This window comes from Balaenoptera musculus, chromosome 14, assembly GCF_009873245.2.
Source record: "Balaenoptera musculus isolate JJ_BM4_2016_0621 chromosome 14, mBalMus1.pri.v3, whole genome shotgun sequence".
Taxonomy (NCBI): Eukaryota; Metazoa; Chordata; class Mammalia; order Artiodactyla; family Balaenopteridae; genus Balaenoptera; species Balaenoptera musculus.
Window position 1 is genome coordinate 24,441,108 of NC_045798.1, and position 20,360 is coordinate 24,461,467.

At 47.8% G+C, this 20,360-nt stretch overlaps 1 pseudogene; it reads right to left on the reverse strand.

Annotated features, from left to right (window-relative positions):
• Positions 1-19,361: 19,361 nt before the first annotated feature.
• On the reverse strand, positions 19,362-19,939 carry LOC118880061 (annotated as a pseudogene).
• Between the last annotated feature and the right edge of the window lie 421 nt (positions 19,940-20,360).

Consider the following 20,360-nt stretch of genomic DNA (forward strand, 5'->3'; position numbering starts at 1 on the left):
TTGAGGGTGGACTTGGGGTCCAAGCACCAGGGGAATCTCAGTGGCAGATGAAATAAATACCCAGCCTTGAATGAGTCTGGGTAAACTCAAGTGTGGATCACCTGCATGGGTGGGAGTCCCATCGGAGCATGGACAACGAGGTTCTGGTGGAAGATGTGCTGGAAGGTGGGTGGCGCACATGGCTGGCGTTTTGGTCAATAACCAGTAAATGCCACGGCAGGCAGGAGTCAGTCATTCTTGGTTATTTAAGCTCTGAACACGGGCCTCTGGAGACAGCCCCCAACTGCTAGGAGTGTCATAATCAACAGCCTCAGCCCCACCACCAGATATGTACTTGATCCTCCAGTAGCCTAAAGCCAAGCCTACTTCAGCTCCAGGTCACCCACTGTGGAGAGAAGCTGTACTACTCACCGTGACATGCAAAGCCTTGTGGGACTTGCCTCATGCCTGCCTCTCTGACCTCATCCATTTATTCATTCATTCATGCAACACTATGTATAGATGCTAAGTACCATGCTGGTGCGAATTCAACCATGAGCAAGACAGATACAACTACTGCCTTTACAAGCTCACAGTTTAGAGGGGAAAACAGACATGGCATTGAGAATGCCATAAATAACTTTATAATTACAACTAGTCTCCACGTCAAACTCAGTGCCCCTGCTGGATTGGACTTCCTGCAGTTCCCTGAGTGAGCACACGCTCACCTCAGGATCTTTGCACATGCTGTTCTCTCTCCCTGGAAGTCTCCCTCCACTCCATTGCCTCCTCCCCTAGCTAGTTCCTCCTGATCCTACAGGTGTCAACTTCGAGGTCACTTCCTTCCGGTGGCCAGCCCCAATGCCCCCAGTGTGGGCTAGGTACTCCCCTACTATTCTCCTATCCACACTGGAGAGTGATTGCCTTTTGCACTTCTAGCTGCTGCACTAGGCTGGGAATTTCACTGTGGCATCAGTTTTATTGAATGGATGAGTCAAATCCTTATCCTCTGTTCAGTCTCATTCATTGCTTGGCAGACCCTGGGGTCCGCTAACCCTCCATAAAAATAAGTGTTTTGGGGCTTCCCTGGTGGCGCAGTGGTTGAGAATCTGCCTGCCAATGCAGGGGACACGGGTTCGAGCCCTGGTCTGGGAGGATCCCACATGCCGCGGAGCAACTAGGCCCGTGAGCCACAGCTACTGAGCCTGCGCATCTGGAGCCCGTGCTCCGCAACAGGAGAGGCTGCGATAATGAGAGGCCCGCGCACCGCGATGAAGAGTGGCTCCCACTTGCCGCAACTAGAGAAAGCCCTCGCACAGAAACGAAGACCCAACACAGCCATAAATAAATAAAAATAAATAAATAAAAATTAAGAAAAAAAAAAAAGGCTCATCGGCCCTAAAATAAATAAATAAATAAATAAGTGTTTCTCTACCTTTTCCTTATTGTGCTGCCTTTCCTCCTTGATGGAGGCATTGAAAACTGGCCTCCATCAAGAAACTCAAATCAGCTTTCCAGTTGCATTTGCAAAGCTCAGGGTCCCTCTGACTCAGCTCCCACGCAGGCGCGGGAGCACAGAGATGACTTGATAACAGAAAGCCAGGAGGGGCACAGGAGTCCTGAATTCCATCTTCTGCTCTCATCTCCATCCTAGGCTGCCAACTCGGGACAGCTCCAGTGGATTTTGCTGTGAAAGGCTCACAGTAGCTAGGATTATGGCTTAAATGAGGTCATTTCCACTTCCTTTGTGGTAAACAGAAAAATGGCCCCTCCAAAGACATCCACGTCCTGATCCCAGAACCTGTGAATTATTACCTTACATGGCAAAAAGGACTTTGCAGGTATGATGAAATCAGTGATCTTGGGATGGGGAGCTTATCCTGGATTAGCCAACTGGGTCCAATGTCACCATAGGAGGGGGGCTTCCCTGGTGGCGCAGTGGTTGAGAATCTGCCTGCTAATGCAGGGGACACGGGTTCGAGCCCTGGTCTGGGAAGATCCCACATGCCGCGGAGCGACTGGGCCCGTGAGCCACAACTACTGAGCCTGCGCGTCTGGAGCCTGTGCTCCGCAACAAGAGAGGCCACGATAGTGACAGACCCCCGCACCGCGATGAAGAGTGGCCCCGCTTGCCGCAACTAGAGAAAGCCCTCGCACAGAAACGAAGACCCAACATAGCAATCAATCAATAAAATAAATCTTTAAAAAAGAAGGAGGAGGGACAAAGTCAGAGAAAGAGGGAATTCCCTGGAGGTCCAGTGGTTAGGACTCCATGCTGTCACCGCCAAGGGCCCAGGTTCAATCTCTGGTCAGGGAACTAAGATCTCACAAGCTGGGCGGTGAGGGCAAAAAAAAAAGTCAGAGAAAGAGATGTGAGGATGGAAGCAGAGATGAGAGAGAAGTTTGAAGATGGTACTTTGCTAGCTTTGAAAATGGAGGAAGGGGCCACAAGCCAAAGAATGCAGGTGACTGATCTCTAGAAGCTGGAAAAGGCAAGGAAACTGATTCACTCCTAGAATCTCCAGAAGGAATGTAGCTCTTCTAACACGCTGATTATATCTTTGTAAGACCCATTTTGGACTTCTGACCTCCAGGACTATGAGATAATAAATTTGTATTCTGTTAAGCCAATAAGTTTGTGGTAATTGATTGCAGCAGTAATAGGAAACAGATACACCCTCCCACCACTGAACCTATGTCTCCTGAATGCTGTGACTCAGATGAGGTAGCTTTCATGGTGGTTCTAGAACCCTCTAGAGGCAATGATTTTTCCCTTCGAACTGTTCTGGAAGGATCTCAGGCATCTGACGACTTCAACTTCTCTCCAGGTTCTCATAGGCACTTGATTGATTCTCCCTTTTCTAGATAATCTATCTCATAACAAATAGAGACTCTCTGGGATGATACCACCTTTCCTCTTCCACTCATCCTTCCCATGCCCCAACTGCTGTCCTCCATCATTAGTGGAAAAGGAAAGAAGATTTGAGAGTGACCATCATTATAAAAGTGACCATCTGGCTTGTGGGGGACAGATGTTGAATGACAGTGCCCCATAACTGGCTGCAGTGACGTATCTCCCTCCTTTTCCCAAGATGATTTTCCAGACCCAACCCTCAAAATGACGTGAGTCACGTACACCATCGTGGGATGAGTGATCCTCGTTCTTTCCTGCTCCCCCGCCCCTAGCACTGTCCTCACTGGACAAATGGATGGATTTTGTGGATGGATCACCTTATTAATTCAATCATAGGTAACATGAGATCACCTCCCGCTGCCATCTGTGAGCTAGCTCAGACATTCCAAAATTCTATAACTCCAGCATTGTGCCCCAGAGGGAAAAAAAACCAAAAACAACCTCCTGGGCCCTGAACCATCAGCCACTTTTCAAAGAAAGTCAAGACTCAGTCACATTTTTTCTTTCCTCCCAAAATTAAAATGTGCCTCCAGTATAACTTGTTATCAAAAATAGAAGCATTTTATCTATCTTTATTGCAGAACAGAGATTACATGGAGACATTCAATTTGGAGTCAATTTAAATTTCAATTGTCTGTGAAATCTAAATCAATAGGGTATAGTTCAATGACGCTTTAATAAAACAGGACATAACAGAGAAATCATTAGGAATTACATATGATAAGAGATTGGAGCTGAGCCTCTGTAATGGCGGAAGGGACATTAGAAAATTACCCGCAAGCATTCGCAAGTAAACCAACTGCTTCCTTCCCCCATGAGACGCCTGAGAAAGCTTAATTGTGCCATGAGCCCTGGGGATCCATCTCTGTCAGCCCAGCGATTGGGGGACAATTTACAGTAAGTGACAAGGCAGGGGGTTGTCTTGCCTGGAATGTGCCCGTCGTGTTTCTCCATCCGGATGCCTTGAACATATGTTATGCCCTCTCCAATTCTCGATTTTCCTCTCCTCTCTCTTCACCACTGGCCTCCTTTCCCCTGAGATTTGTCCCCCAAGGGACCCTCAGGAGGGTCCACCTCGGGATTTGATGCTCAGAGGCAGGGAGGATGGGAGACAGCTGGACACAGTAGGTAAAAACTCAGGCTTCGGAGAAAGACAATTGAAGAAGGAATCCCAGCCCCTCTCCTGGGTCTTGAGCAAGTGGCTTCACCTCCCTGAGCCTCCCTTTCCTCATTTTATTAATTAATTAATTAATTTATTTATTTGGCTGTGTTGGGTCTTCGTTACTGCGCACAGGCTTTCTCTAGTTGCAGCAAGTGGGGGCTACTCTTCGTTGCCGTGCACGGGCTTCTCATCACGGTGGCTTCTCTTGTTGCAGAGCACGGGCTCTAGGCACGCGGGCTTCAGTAGTTGTGGCTCACGGGCTCAGTAGTTGTGGTTCGCGGGCTCTAGAGCGCAGGCTCAGTAGTTGTGGCGCACGGGCTTAGTTGCTCTGCAGTATGTGGGATCTTCCCGGACCAGGGCTCGAACCCATGTCCCCTGCATTGGCAGGTGGGTTCTTAACCACTGTGCCACCAGGGAGGTACCCCTTTCCTCGTTTTAAAAACGGACATATGACTATCTGCTTCACAGGTGGGTGCTTCATTCATTCAATAAATATTTGTTGGGGGCCTACTGTGCAGGGAGCAGCAAGGCCAGAATGAGGGTGAGGCAAGCGAGACATTCTCTCTGAGTGCAAAATTTAAGGGGGCACCAAAACACTCAGTCCTCAAGATAAATAACTTCTTAATAATTTTTTTTTTTTTGGTCGAGCCACGTGGCTTGTGGGATCATAGTTCCCCGACCAGGGATCAAACCCAGGCCCACAGCAGTGAAAGCCCATGTCCTAACCACTGGATCGCCAGGGAATTCCCCAAGATACATAACTTCTTGATGCAATATTTTTTAAGTCAAAATGAATGCCCCAAATCCATAATGAACAAAATATCAAAATTGTATACAAAGACAAGATCCATAAACAGAGCCAAGCCATGGTAGAGCTGGACACCAAGGAAAAGATCAGCAATAGCACTGACCCTGTATTTGTTTAAAATTTTAATACTTTGTTTCTTGTGAATTTTTGTATTAATTTTGATTTCTTAAAATATTGCATTAAAACATTATTCATCTTGATGGCTGAGATTGTATGTGTCCCCCACTCTTAAATGTTGCACCCCAGAGAGTGTCTTGCTTGCTCCACCCCAGTCTTGGTCCTGCAGGGCAGTGTGTAAAGTATGTCAAGTATTAGGGAAAACAGCAAAAACCGGACAGACCCGCACATTACCCCACGGAACTCTTGGTTTAGCAAAACAGGCAGACAGAAGCAAGTAAACCAATAAATAGAATAATTCTAAACTACCATAAGTCTAATGGTAGGAACATGGCACTGAGAAAGGTAATAACCTGCTCAGGTAATGATCACTGACACCATATCCAAATTTCCAAGTTTGAAAAGCCCTTATTGTTCTCACCTGTAGAATCCTACTGTGCATTAAAGGGTTAACTCAGCAGGTTTCGCATGTTCAACCCTGAATAATCCAAAGAAGGGACTTGACTGGCTCTTGGGAGATTACCTCTAAGCCCTTGAGATAGTCTCACTAATAGGAGTGTCTTTGTATACCTGGGACACTGGGCCACACCTGGCCAGATAGTCTATGTTAACAATGTGATTTATGGAGGGCCCTTGAACCCTGGTGTATCATCTGACCTCTGGAGGGGCAGGAGACTGAGTTATTAAGGTCAGTTTGTAGGTGCTCCATGCCTATGTGACTGACGCCCTGTAAAAATGCTGGAAACCAAGGCTCAGGGGAGCCTCCCTGGTTGGAAATACTCTGTATGTGCTGTCACACACCATTGCTGGGAGAAAGAAGCACCGTCCTCACGACTCCACTGGGAGAGGACAACAGCAAGCTCACGCCAGATCTCTCCTGGACTCTGCCTTACGTGCCTTTTTCCTTTGCTGATTTTAATCTGCATCCTTTCACGTGATAAACCGTAACCATGCGTCCTTTCTAGTAAAGCACTTGCAGGGGCTCTATGCAACTCATTCATTGAACTTGAGGGCTGTCTTGGGGATGTTGGACACACTTGCTCTGATCTCTCCCAGAACCCACCACAGTTCATGATTCTGTATTTGTTTGTATGGTCAGGTGACCATAGACTAGACTCTGGTCCAGGGAGCCGTGGGTGGGTGAGCAGGGATGAGTAACTATTTCCACAGGCCTGGGCCCCTGGCCCTGCAGGCTCCACGTCCACGTTCACACTGCCCTCTACACTACACCCCTTACTTTATATTTGCTTTGAATAATATATATAATCTCCCCATCTTGGCAAGGCTGCAAATTATCACCATCAGGCTCCAAGCAAGATGAAATGTCGCCAACAGCTGGTTTCTCACACAGTTTAGGGGATCCTGTGCCGAGGGGAGATGGGTGGAGTCGGATGGGAGCTCTTTGGGAGAGGACTGAGCAGTCGAGATCTGGAACCCGACTGCCTACAGTGGGTCCCACCTGTGCCCCCCTCACCTGTGTGACCTTGGCAGGGGACCTCACTTCTCTGAGCCTCAAGTTCCTCATCCACTCCATGGGGTAGTAACAGACCCCGACTTAGAGGGGTGATGTGAGGACCAGGTGAGAGAATTAGCGTGGAGCCTGAACAGTATGAGAGCTTTATACCTGTTAGCATTATAGGAATGCAGGTGGGAGAGGTCATCACTCAGAGACCAGGCACCTAGGCCTAAGCCCCGTGCACACCTGCTCCCCAAACCCTACGTATCCCTCCAAGGTCACACACTGGGGAGAGCAGAGGGAGAGTACTCCGGCGGTGCAAGGGCCTCTGGACCGAGATGTTTGGGCTCACCTGGGTCATCCCCTCCCTCTCCTCCTCCCTCCCCATCCCACCACCTTTGAGTCTCTCCAGGTAGGTCCCACTGGTACCCACCTTTGGGGTGCGCTATGGAGTCCGGAGCCCTGCAGGGAAATGGAGTGAATGGTGGTCAGAACCGTCCACTTCCTAACTTAACTGGTGCCTGCCACTGCCTTCGTTAGCAATTCTGATTTTCCCTCACAAACGATCCTAAAACCTTGCTGGGACTTCCCTGGTGACACAGTGGTTAAGAATCCACCTGCCAATGCAGGGTACACGGGTTTGAGCCCTGGTCCGGGAAGATCCCACACGTCGTGGAGCAACTAAGCCCCTGCGCCACAACTACTGAGCCTGCGCTCTAGAGCCCGCGAGCCACAACTACTGAGCCCACGTGCTGCAACTACTGAAGCCCGCGTGCCTAGAGCCCATTCTCTGAAACAAGAGAAGCCACCGCAATGAGAAGCCCGCACGCCACAATGAAGAGTAGCTCCCGCTCGCCGCAACTAGAGAAAGCCTGTGCGCAGCAACGAAGACCCAACGCAGCCAAAAATTAATTAATTAATTAATTTTTTTTAATGTAAAAAAAACAAACAAACAAGACCTTGCCATCAGGTGTCCTCTGAGCATCTGCAGAGACCACCCCTCCCCCAAACGGAAACAGCCCCAACAGAAAAGGTCCCCCCAAGAGCCTATATTTTCTTCCTCACTCAGTGCTAAACTTCTCTAGATTTCTGAAATTTCCCAGGCATGAGAGACCCTGCAGTTCATCTTCCCTTGACGCACCCACGACCCAGGTGATGAAGCCAGCCCGGGCGGACCATTCATAGCTGAGAACATTTACCGAGCGGCCTCACCCTGTGCTGTGCGCTGAGCTGGCCACTTAAGAGCATCATTTCATCCGAGCCTCATGTGACCTGTGAGGCAGGGCTGCTGCTGACCCCGTGGTCCTGGACGAAATTCAGGCGCAGAGTGGTGGAGCCACTCCCACCTGTGGGGAAGCCCAGAGTTCCATGGCTGCTAGTGGAAGAGCTGGGATCAAGACCAGGCCTGACTGGCTTCAAGACAGGTAGTGAGCTCCCCGTTGCTGGAGGTATCCAAGAGTCTTCATAATCACACAGCAAGAAGGTAGTAGAGGGAACTGAGGAAAAGGGAGACTCCAAGACCAAAGCCACATGAAGAGGCTCCCTCTACAAAAAGGCTTCTCCACTCCAGGACCACTGACATTTTGGACTGGATAATTCTTTGGGCGGGGCGGGGGGGCTGTCTTGTGCAATGAAGGATGTTGAGCAGCATCCCTGGCCTCTACTCCCCAGATGCCAGTAGCAAACCCCTAGTTGTGGCAACCAAAAATGTCTCTAGATAGTGCCACGTGTCCCCCAGGAGAAGGGGACGGGCACAAAATCTCCCTTGTTTGAGAAACTCTGCTCTGGAAGAATTTCTGGAAAAGTCGGTAGACAGCCATGAAGACCAACGCTGACAAGGAAGTGCAGTTTTACACCCAGCAGCGCCTTCGTGGGAGACAGCTGTGCACTGCAGCAGCCCTTATATCACGGCAGAAATGCTGTATATCTGCTCCCACTATCAGTATCCCAGAGCGGCAGGAGGAATATCTGTTCATGTGTAGAAAATACAGAGAGAGAGAGAGATGGGAGGAAGAGAGAGGGAGGGAGAAGGAGAGTGGGGAGGGAGGAAGGGAGGAAGGAAGGAAGGAAGGAAGGAAGGAAGGAAGGAAGGAAGGAGGAAAGGAAGGAAGGAAGGAGGAAGGAAAGAGGAAAAATCCCATGACCCAAAAACCTGACATCTGAATATAGGCATTATTTGACCTAATGTAACAAAATTGTGCCATTACTACCAGACCAGCCCCCTCCAACTCTGAGCTGCTACAATAGGACCTTGGTAAGGCTGGACATATTGAAGAGTCTGTGCATGACAGACCTGGAAGGACCCTTAGAAAGTGGCGATCTGGGAGCTAATCCTGGGCTGTGTTTTGCAGGGTCGGGGGTGTTGGCCGCGGGCATCTTCCTTTTTCACCACCCCCATCCCCTCGCTACCCTTCTCCGCCAACTATCTGCCCCAGAGGCTGACGCGCGTGGACTGCAATGGACTGTCTTGCCTTCTGCCTTCTGGTTGGGCTCTGCCAATGGGAGGTCCAGAAGGAAAGGAAAAGTGGGTGGTGGAGGGGGGGAATGGAGGTCAGGGTACTTATCCCCTCTGCTCCTACCTGCCAGGGTCTCTGAGAGGTGGCTGCATCCCTTCACTGAGAGTCTCAGCCCCTGCCTGGAGACCACGTAACCCTTATCCCTCCCTGGTCACGTCTTCTGGTCTAGGAATGATGCTGGTACCCTCTGTAACTAGACCCCAGAGATTGTGCTATCCTGTGTGGTTTCCCTATACCCTGCCCACACCTTTGTAAGCAATTCCTTTATTAAACTCTCCTTGAATTATCCCGATTTGTGTGTGCTGTGTGTTTCCTGCTGGGGACTAACTGATGAACCATGTGATTCTTTGTTCAAACAAAATCATATGCAAAAACCCAGTAGATAAAACAGACCAAGGCAGGGCTCCTCCATCCATGCAACATGCATTTGTCTGGTGTCCGTCCTCTGCCAGACGCCGCATGCTGGGGGCTAAAGAAACACTGGGGAGGGAGAGAAACAGGGCTCCTGCCAGCTGGAGGGTAGAGTCTTACAGGTGGCAGAGGTGGGGCCAGTGGCCTGAGCTCCTTGGACCCATGTAAACACCTGCCATCTGGTTCCATCTGTCCCACCCCTATTTTTCAGATGCGGAACTTGAGGCCCAGAGAGGAAAAAGGACTTGCCCAATATTTAAGACGGTCCAACCTTCTGGAAGTCGATTCTACAATTGGAATCCTGCCTTCTTTGTTTCTAGGCATGGCTAATATTTAGTGAGCTGTTACTGGGTGCTGGACACTTGGCTGCATACATCCCATCACTGAATCCCCTACCAGTTGTGAGGTGGGAACAATTGTTACCCCTACTTGATAAATAAGGCTTGGAGAGACGGAACATCCTGCCCAAAATCACACAGCAAGAGCCAGGGCTGGGACTGGAACCCGGGATGTGCAGCACTGAATCCAGCACCTCTCCTCCTCTCCCCTTCTCCCCCTCTCCCCCTGCTTCAGAGAAGAGGGGGCCATGAAAACTGTCACCCTTCAGAGAAGTGTCTTAGTGCATGGTTCCTCATCATCCTGTGACCGTAAGGAAGATCCTCTGTGGCCAGCTCATCCATCTGAGACAGAACAAGGAGCAAAGTGCAGGGGGTGGGCACAAGCCTCTCGGATCTGCCAGGTTTGGGCCCCAATTTCAAAACATTTTTGGCTGGAATGAAAACAATGCAGAAGCCAAGGTCAGTCTAGTTCCTGAGAAGGGCTCAGAATTGACAGGAGAGTCTCTCAAAGTGGCCCCCCCACACACACACCCAGCCTGAAACCCCACCATTAGAATTGTTTTTGTACAAAGCATAACATGCGCTCCTCAGTGGAACACAGAGAATGGGTGTAAATTACCTGGATGTAGGGACACGTCAAGGGTGAGGAATAAAGGACCAACATTTCTTGAGCATCTACTACGGACCTTCAATTAGGAGGACTCAGTAAATATTAGTTTAATATCACATAAATCGTATCATTTATTCCTCACAACAGGGCCGTGAGGTGGGCATCACTAACTTTATATTTACAAATAAGGGAACCAAGGCTCAGAGAGGGTAAATGACTTGCTCAAGGTCACACAGCCAATGGGTGGCAGGGCCAGGTTGGATCTCTGCCCTAATGCCTAAGCTGTCTTACTTTCCATCACACCTACTAACACTTAAGGTTGGGGAACCTACTTTAAGCCTAGGGAGAAATGTCCAAAGAGGTAGGGACAGAAAGTGGAGATATTGGAAGGACAGCCCCAATTTTGAGAGGCTCTATAACATGAAATAGCTGTGTGATCTTCCCCGAGCTGGTCCTCAGTTTCTTTTCAAGAAGAAAGTGCTGAACTTGACCACCATCCCCCTTAGTTTCCTCCTAGCTCTGACATTCTGCACACCGCCAATTCACTGATGGAATTCAAGACTAGTTTATCCAAACCCATTTTGGTCAATCGGCAGGTTTCAACCTAACTGAATATTGTTGACAAGGAGCACTTTAAGAAGGAAAGGAAGGTACACGTAATGGGCAGAAAGAGGAGGCACCCTCTGCCCATCTCACCTGTCCTCCATCTGTGCCCCAGAGCAAGGCACTGGGGTTGGGGGGCGGTCTTTTCCCTCAGGATGAAGACATGGGAAAACAGGCAAGACAAATACCCCTCGCAGACTATGATTTGGACCAGCTGTTGCTGGGCTCCATTTCCGGTTACTTGTTCCATGGAGGGTGGAAGGGGGGGACGAGCATCATGAGGGCTAAGCTGGGTCCCAGAGAGGGGGCTTGAAGTCCTCCTGTGGTGACCAGCCCCTACCCAAGTTGAGATCTCAGAACTCCCACCCTGCCCCCGCTCCTTGCACACGTGGCCAGCTCGCCCTGAGGCTGTTAGAAGCAGAGGCTTACCTCTCTGAACAGATCAATTCTCGATAAGACCCCTCTGATGGTCTAATTATCCTGGGCTCTCTGTTCTATGTTATGTAAGGAGACCGATTGGTATTTCTGAAGAATTAACACATTCCTCCAGCCAGGTCTCAATGGTGAGTACAACGTTATCCCTCCTTCTACACTTGTAACCAAATCATCCTCACTATCCAAGCCCAAATGTGGTCAGTGTAACTTGAAGGTCTCCTATTCTGAGAGTGTCATCAAACAGTGGTTTGTGGGAAATTCCCCACCTGCAGGCTGTTTGTGAGAGAATCACAAAAGGACATTTAAAAAAATTAACCTCCAGTATGGTATGAGTCTACAACATCCAGGAAAGGATAATCAGTGGGACAAAGCTTTACAAAGAAAAAAGAAATTTGATCTGACCTTTAAACTGTAGGTAGGATTTGGTAGATAAGTGAAAGAAGGGAGGACATGCCCAGAGGGGAAACAGAGAGCAAAGGTGTGAAGTTAGGAGTGAGTTGGTGATGTGGCAGAATAGGAAGGAAGAGGAACCAGGCCCAGGGAGAAAGGAGATGGCCCCAGGAGTAAAGGGAAACACGTTTTATTAGATGGAATGGGGCTAGATTATTAAAACCCTTGAAAGGCAGGCAGGTGAAGTTTCTATTTATTTGACATAGTAGATGGTAAGGAGCCTCAGAAGATGTTTAAGCAGGGGAGTAATACAAAATACCATCAATCCTTATTATTCATGGGTTCTGTATTTGCAAATTCGCCTACTTGCTAAAATGTACTTGTAACCCCCAAATCAATTTCCACAGTCATTTGTGGTCATGTGCAGAGCAGCAAAAATTTAAGTCACCCGTTGTGAACATTCCCAGCTTGGGCTGAGCGAGGTGGCACTCTGCCTTCCTGTTTCAGCTCTCATACTGTGAACAGGTGTCCTTTTGTGGTCTAAATGGTGCCACATTTTTTGCATTTGTATGCTTTTTGTTGGTGATTTTGCTGCTTTTGTTTGTTTCTTTGTTCATTTCATTTTGCTGTTCAGCTATCTAGTGTTCCTAAGTGCAAGAAGGCTGTGATGTACCTTATGGAGAAAATACATGTGTTGGAGAACCTTTATTCAGGCAGGAGCTATAGTGCTATTGGCTGTGAGTTCAATGTTAATGAATCAACAATATATACTAACTCAGGTGTCTTTAAACAGAAACACACACAAAACAAGTTTATGTATTGATCAGTTGATAAAAATGTTGTGACCAGAGGCTTTCAGGAACCTAACCCTGTATGTCACCTAGGAGCAATGGTTCAATATTCACCAGTTCAGTGTTTGAGACTTTATAAAACTTAACTAGCTTGAATAACAAGAATCAACTGTAGCAGTGTTTGGGAACTGGATGGAGGCCACAAGACCATCAAGAGGAAACACCTCTTGAGAGCACGTGCACTAGAGCCAGTTTCTGGGTTTGCATCCCTGCTCTGACACTTGTTAGCTGTGTGGCCTTGGGCAAGTCGCTTAGCCTCTCTGTGCCATGGTTTCTCATCTGTAAAACTTTGTTATGGGGTGGGTAGGAGAATCTCAAGATGTCAATATTTGTAAAATATTTAGAACACTACCTGGGACATCATGAATACTCTTTGCATGTTTCGTGTTTGTTAAATAAATGAAGAAAGGAACAAAAGAAAGAGAAACCAGCTTATTTCACAGGTGAGGAAACTGAGTCGGGGATAGGAAGAACTTGCCACAGCTGGATTATTAGCAGAGCTGCTGGGGTCTTTCCAACGATGGTGTGGGATGAGGCTGGCCCCGGAAAACCCATTCCCAGACTGTTGTGATGACACTCTGATGCAGAGACGCAAGGGGGAGGTAGCCGCAGCAGGCACAGGAGCAAACCCACAGTGTGACCCAGGGACCCACCAAGTCCCCATCATGGGAGCCACTCCCCATCATCCCTCTGCCCACAAACCCCCACGTGCCACTTCAAGCCACAGGCCAGATGGATTCTAGAGAGCTCAAAAGGTACGCCTCTCTATCTCACCCTTTAAGAATTACTAGGGATCTCCAGGCTGTGCTGCGGAGGAGCAAGAAATACTACGAAGCTCGGCCAGAAACCTAATGAGAAACCGAACATGGCCAGACAGAAGTTTAACAAGAAATACTGGCCCGGGCTCCTGAGAAGAACAGCGGGCACGGCGGCCGAGCAGGTGGCCTGCCATCTCCCCCCACCCCGCGAATCGATCGTGCGCAAGGCTACCTAGTGCGGGGAAGTAGATAAAGGCAAGATGTACAACAGGAGGGGCCCAGGGCTGATGAAAGGGGAAGAGAAGGTAGCTTAAATCAAGGGGCAAGTGCTGCGAGAGAGGGGAGATAACAGGATTTGTGTTTATTGTTAACAAGGAGAATCGGCTGAGGTGCTGGGGCCGTGAGATGGGTGAGCACTCGGAGAGGAGGGCGGGGAGGGGCCAGAGGGAGAGAGCCTGGTGCTCCCAGTGAATCACGGAAGCTCTGGGGGGCAGGCAGGGAATCCAAGCCAGAAACAAGTGCCTGAAAGGGCAAAATCCCTCCTGGTCCATTTGGTTATGTCCATAACTGCCTTTCACCTTCTGCCCTTTGTTTCCACACTTTGCTGGGCATCACAGAGCACTCTAAAAGATATCCACAACTGCCACCTCCACCCACCATGGGCTCCATCAGGATAGAATTCAAAGCCCACGTTGGAACCATACACACAACAGCAAATGCTTACTGGGAACTTCCTCTGTGCCTGTGGCTGAGCGAAGAGCCTCCTGTCTTATTCCAGCCAACATTCACTCCAGGACTGAGGCCCTGGGATTGTTCCCATTGTACAGAGGAGGAAACTGAGGCTCACAGAGGCTAAGGAACTGACCCAACGCCATAGAGTGGCACTGGAATTCCAGCCCAGGCAGTCTGGCTCCGGAGGCCACCTGGATTCTAGACTGACTCGGTTGCCATCCCTATTATCCACATCTAAAGGGAGATTATGGGGCTGCATCACATCCTCTCGGTGTCTCTGTGGCAGATGGTTCCATGCACACTGGCCGTGTCCCATCTCAAGGACAAGCCAGGGAATCGCTCCACTGTTTTGCCAATGGGTCTTCCCCAAACTGCAGAAACAGCTCAGTTCTCCAGCAGGTGCAGCCAGGAAGTAGGGGGAGTTCCCCCTCCACCGGGGGGTGGGGTGGACAGGCGTTGGGGGGTGAATGCTGCCCCAGTCCCTCAGAGGGACATTTCTGAGGCATTCTCAGCACACCTCCTCGGAGGGTGTCTCACAGGGTGGAGCCCTATTGCCCGGAGAGACACCAGCTCCCTATAGCCCGCCATGCTGGCTCCTCCTCCTTCCCACTTCCCCGCCCCCTCGCTCCTGCTTCCTGCACCTCCTTCCAACTAGACCTCAGCATCCAAACCCTCATCTTGGGCTCTGCTTTGTGGGGGGAACCCAGACTGAGACAGGACTCCATCTACCTTAAATACATGACAATACAACAGCAGGACTGGCTAAGCCAAGACATAGGTTGAGGAGGTATATAAGGAAGGGTATTCCCCTTAATCTCTTATTCTTCCGCAGCCCAGAAAATAAGAACTTTGGCCAATACCTTTTCCCCACCCAGAGAAGTGCTGGGGGAAATACTTCTATCTTTCTTTTCACTCTTGACTTTTTGCCCAACCTGCTGGTGACAGCTTGGCTTCCGAGAGCCACGATGTCTAATGGGTGGCACTGTCCATCCTCCAAAGCAAGAAACCACCCCCATGGTCAACGGGTCACTCTTGCTCACTTGGGCAGCCTGGGCCACAGCTCCAGGGGCTGACCCTGACTTCCTGTTGTCCATGTAGGAAGCCCCCTAAAGGGCTTCTTCATGGACAGAGGCCTGGCATCCTCAGCTTCTCAGCTGGGACACAGTGATAAATCCCGTGTAGGGGTGAGTGGTGGGAATGAACCCTCTGAAATGTAAAGAAAGAACTTTGAAACAGGAAAGAGGGTTTTCCTAGCCTGGGAACTCCTGCAGAGTTTCCATCAAGGCCCCAGACGGCTACATCATAGATCTTGTGACTCATGGTGACAACGGTCAGCTCTCATGTTTGGGACAATAGACAGGGGTCTGAGTTGAGGCTGAATCCCCCTCCCCAGAGCCCTTCTGCCCCTTGGCCTCCCTCCACCCACTGTCAATGCCTCCCTGCTCCCCCATTCTGCCCAGGAAGGTGACCTCAGTCTGCACTTGGCCACTGTGGTGTCTGCACCAAGCGGGGAAGTACACGGAAGGGCAGGTTCTTGGCCCAGTGGGGACAGTTGCCCACACACAGCTGCAGGCCCCCTGTGCCCTTGGGCCTCCAACCAATGTATCAGACACTTCAGCTTAGCTTTCACCACTGTGCATCCATCAGTTATTGCACGCACATGCATGTTCCTACCAAGTCCTCCCAGAAGGAGACGAAAGAAAAGGCTCTTCTCCCCTGCAATGACCAAGGCACAGATCTCTTCCTGCATTAGAAAACAAAGTTCAGAGAGCCAGATTTGAGAAGATGTGAAATTGAGAACCATCTTAGAAACACACGATCTCGTTATTCAGCGCCATGTGGAGGCTCGTACAAGTCGTTAACATTTATAACTATTAACAACTTGTCTTGAAAGTACACAGAGAGCAAAAGGGTCTTGAAAAATTCTTAGGACTTTAGAAATGGTTGCCACGTCCTGTAAAAATAACTTCCCAAGAAAATCATGGCATTTGGATTGATGATCTTACCTGATGGTGGACTGCCCTTGGAATGATGTCGCAATGCACATCTCTGTGTTCCTGACAGAAAAACAAACCAGAGGTGGGTCATTGGTGCTTTTCTCTTCTCCCTCCAGAATGATGGAGGGGAAGGTCTGTGACTCCTGTAGATTCTTTATCTCCAACAAAAAGACGAGGAGTCTAGTTCTGTAAAGAAATGATTTTGATTTGGTGATTAGGGAAAGTAATCTCTTGAGAAGGTGGCAAAAATGCTGAAGAACTGAGACCCAAGGTTAAGACGTCCAGCCGTTAAGGGCAGGAAGCAGAGCATTCTAGGCAGAGGCGATATCACATGCAAAGGCCCTGGGCAGGCGTGAGTTTGGCGTATGTGAGACACCCAAGGGAGTCAGTAGAACTGGAACAGAGAGGAAGTAGGTGGAGAGTCCTCTCCACCCAAGGGTTTCTGGAGCGTGTATTTTAGTCTTCTGGTGATAGGAGCCAATAAAACTTTTCAAGCAGGGGAACGAGCTTTCAAAAAGCTGGAAGATCAGGATTTAAGATCTGTCCCTGTTGGTGCTAACATCTCCTTCTGCTGCTCAGTGGACGTGTAACTGCAAAGCTTTGACCCCATCACCAGGTTGTAGCTTAGCACAGATGAATTTGCTTTTAAACCTCTCATAAAATCGCCTGTACTCTGTAAACAATCCAATTCCCTTGGTCCAACAGAATCAGAAAGAAAAAAATGTTTAAAGCCAAAAAAAAAATTTTGTTTTACTTGCTCACACCCGAGAGACAGAGTTCAGAACTAGACTTCCTGGTCTGAGCCTGAGAGGCATGCTGTCTGCTGCCAGCACAGAGTGGGAAAAAGAGAAAAGGTGTTCAGAGTTGGCTGTCTACAGGGGGACTTCACTGTTTGCTGAAACTGTCAAAGAAATCACCCATATTTGGCAACTGTAATGCTGTTTGGGTAATGCCTGACACTCTGGGAGCCTGTGTTCCCCCACCTCCCAAAGCCCACTTTGCCCTTACATGCCCAGCTAAATGGATAACATGGAAAAGCCCAATGACATCAAGTGTTGGCAGGGATGTGGAGGAACTGGAGTGCTCATTTATTATGGGTGGGAATACAAAATGCTATAGTCACTTTTGAAACCATTTAGCAATTTCTTAAAAAGTTAAATATATACTTGTCATGTGACCAATTAACCCCACTCAAAGAAATTTATCTAAAAGAAATGAAAACATAGATTCTCAAAAAAGTCTTGTGCAAGAACGTTCATAGCAGCTTGTATTCATGATAGGCAAAACCCGGAAATACCTCAGGTACCTGTCCATCCACAGGAGAATAAATAAACACACTATGATATATTCATATTCTACTGCAATAGAAAAGAAATGAGCTATTGACACATGCTACAGCATGGATACATCTCAGAAGCATTCTGCTGAGTAAGGGAAGCCAAATGCAAAAGGGCACTTACTGTATGACTCCATTTACAAGTGCTAGAATAGAAAAAACTAACCTATAGTGATAGAAATCAGATAAGGGGTTGCTTCTGGGGATGGAGGGATTGCCTGAGAAAGGCACAAGGGAATTTTCTGGGGTGGTGGACATGCTCTCTCTCGATGGGTATGTGGGTTACACAAGTGTATGCCTCTATCAAATTGATCTAACTATATGCTTAAAGATCAAGATTTCACTAAATGTAAAATACATCTCATTTTTAAAGACGTAAAGATAAATAAAATTCACTTACTTTTGGCAGTCTTCTCTACCTCCTCCAAACTAGATTAGGGGGTCTTCTTGGCCTGGAAGCTCCCAGAAGCAGACCCAGAGATGAATATTTGCACGCAGGTGATTTGTTTGGTAGGAGAGAAGAGAAGTGAGACAGGGAAGGGATATGTTATCAAGCAGGTTACCACCGCGGGCAACAGGGCTCAATCCTGTCACTCAAATGACACAGGGTGTCACCCAGAGGGGAGGGAGCTAGGGTATCTATACACCAGCTTCTATTAGTCATTGGTTGGGGTGTAATTCACCAGCTCTTTTAGCTGACCAGAGCATGGGTAGCGCAGGTCCAATGGCCAGAGAGAGCCTCTCCCCACCCCAGGGAAAGAAATGCAGGGCAAGGGACTGTGGGCAGGGCTCCAACAACGTCTGCTGCATGCCTCGTCTTGTTTGCTCCCATAGCCTCCTGCATGCATATTTATCCCACAGTAGTAGAAAGAATGATTAAAAGCTCAGGTGATGGAATGAGGCAGACTTGACCTCAAATTCCAGCTCTGTCACTTTCTACATGACAACTTGAGCAAATGGTTGTTCTTCTATAAAACAGGGGTCTTGCATTGTTGAGGGGATTCAATGAGTTCTTCCCTGTTCCGTGCTCACCGCAGCACCAGGCACATCATAGGAACTCCAATAAACAATAAGAGCAATGAACAGTATTGTTACTATCTCATTCATTCTGTTTGCCCCCAAAAGTCCGAATTAATGTTTTTCCAATTTCTCTCTTCAATTATTTTTAAGATTTAATTGTTGAAAGAGAATAATGTACATAGTTCAAAATCCAAAAGATATTAAAGAATCAACTGTGAAAAGTCTCCCTCCTTTTACAGTAGCCACCCAGGGGCCCTCCTCACAAGTAACCAAGATGATCAGCATGTTTGGGTATATTTCCCAAAGATATTTTCATACAGCATTCTAACATATATTTTGGGCTTGCTTCTGTTTTTCTATGGCTGAATCCAGTACAGGATGGAGTTTGATTTGGCATAACTAATATATGCATTTTTAGCTTTCTATTTTGAAATAATTTTATTTATTTATTTATTTATTTATTTATTTTGAAATATACATGAAGCTTCATTTTTGTTTGGGGTTCTTTACTTCCCATTCTGAAAAGTTACTTCTGAGGAACTGAAACCCCAGAAGGTAACCACAACAAAAACATATTAAGTGGTTTTTTTTTTTTTTTTTGAAAATGATGATTCAAAGGCAGACTTGTAGACTTGTATCTCTTCAAGAGATAGAAGGCAAATGCAGCCCCTGAAGGGAATTGTTCTCATTATTGCCTAAAAAAGTAAAGTTATACAACTACATTCAAGGACATAAGGCAAAGCACTACTTTAAAACTAGAATGGCTGAACAGTTAGGTGAAAAACATAGCTGAAATAGGAAAGGGAGATGGACTTAAGAATAATTTGAATTGAGACAATAATCCAGCAGTCCTAGATGCTTCTGTTAACTGAATATCTTGAATCACATTGTTTCCTTTTTTACCTTCCACAATGTCTTCACTGAAATCTCAAAGCAGCATTCTCACAGAACTAAATAAAATTATCATTTTGTTAGGATTCAAAATTTCAATCCAGTAGCCATCAGGATCTTGATAAATGCCAAGCCTTTCATTGTACCATCATCAGGTTTCTTCACAAACTTGACTCCCAGTTCTTCACATCTTATACAAGCACCGTGAACATCGGGAACAGCAATTCCAATGTGACCAAATCCCCGAGGGTCTGAACTGCCACTGTGGTAACCCTGCATCTCATCATCTTCAGTGCCCCAATTGTGTGTCAGTTCAAGCATAGCTTTTCTGGAGAATGCCCATGCTACTCTTTCCTCTTTATCTTTTGGGATGTCATTTTTATCCTCATAAGCCAAGGAATAGAGTGAAAATTTCATAGTGGGAAAATCTAATTTTTGGAGTAGTGTCATTCCAAGAATTCTAGGATAAAAATCCAGTGACTACTTAGGATCCTTAATTCGCAGCATTATCTCCTGCAAGAGAAAATCCTTGGTGCTGGGGTCCGGGTCGGAGCAGCAGCCAAGGGCGGCCTCGTCGGTGGGTCTGTTCGACGTGGGCTGCACCTCTGCCATGGCTGCGCTGCTGTATTGCGGACGACGGTCCCCGGGGACTCAGCAGCCACCCACACTCTGCAGGCCGCGAAGCTCCCTTTTCTGAAATCATTTTAGATTTACAGAAGAGCTGCAAAGATAAAACAGAGAGTTCTGGTATATCCTTCACCCAGCACCCCCCAGTGTTAATATCGTACATGACCATGGTACACTGATCAAAACTAAGAACCTGACGTGGGTGCCGTACTATTAATTATACTACAGATTTTATTTGGATTTCACCCGTTTTTTCACTAAAGCGGATCCACCCCAAGAAAGCATGTTGCATTTAGTTGTCATGTCTCCTAACTCTCCTCCAGTCTGTGACAGTTTCTCACCTTCCCTTGTTTTCGTGATCTTAACACTTGTGAAGGATCCTATGCAGTTATTTTAAATTTAATGAATC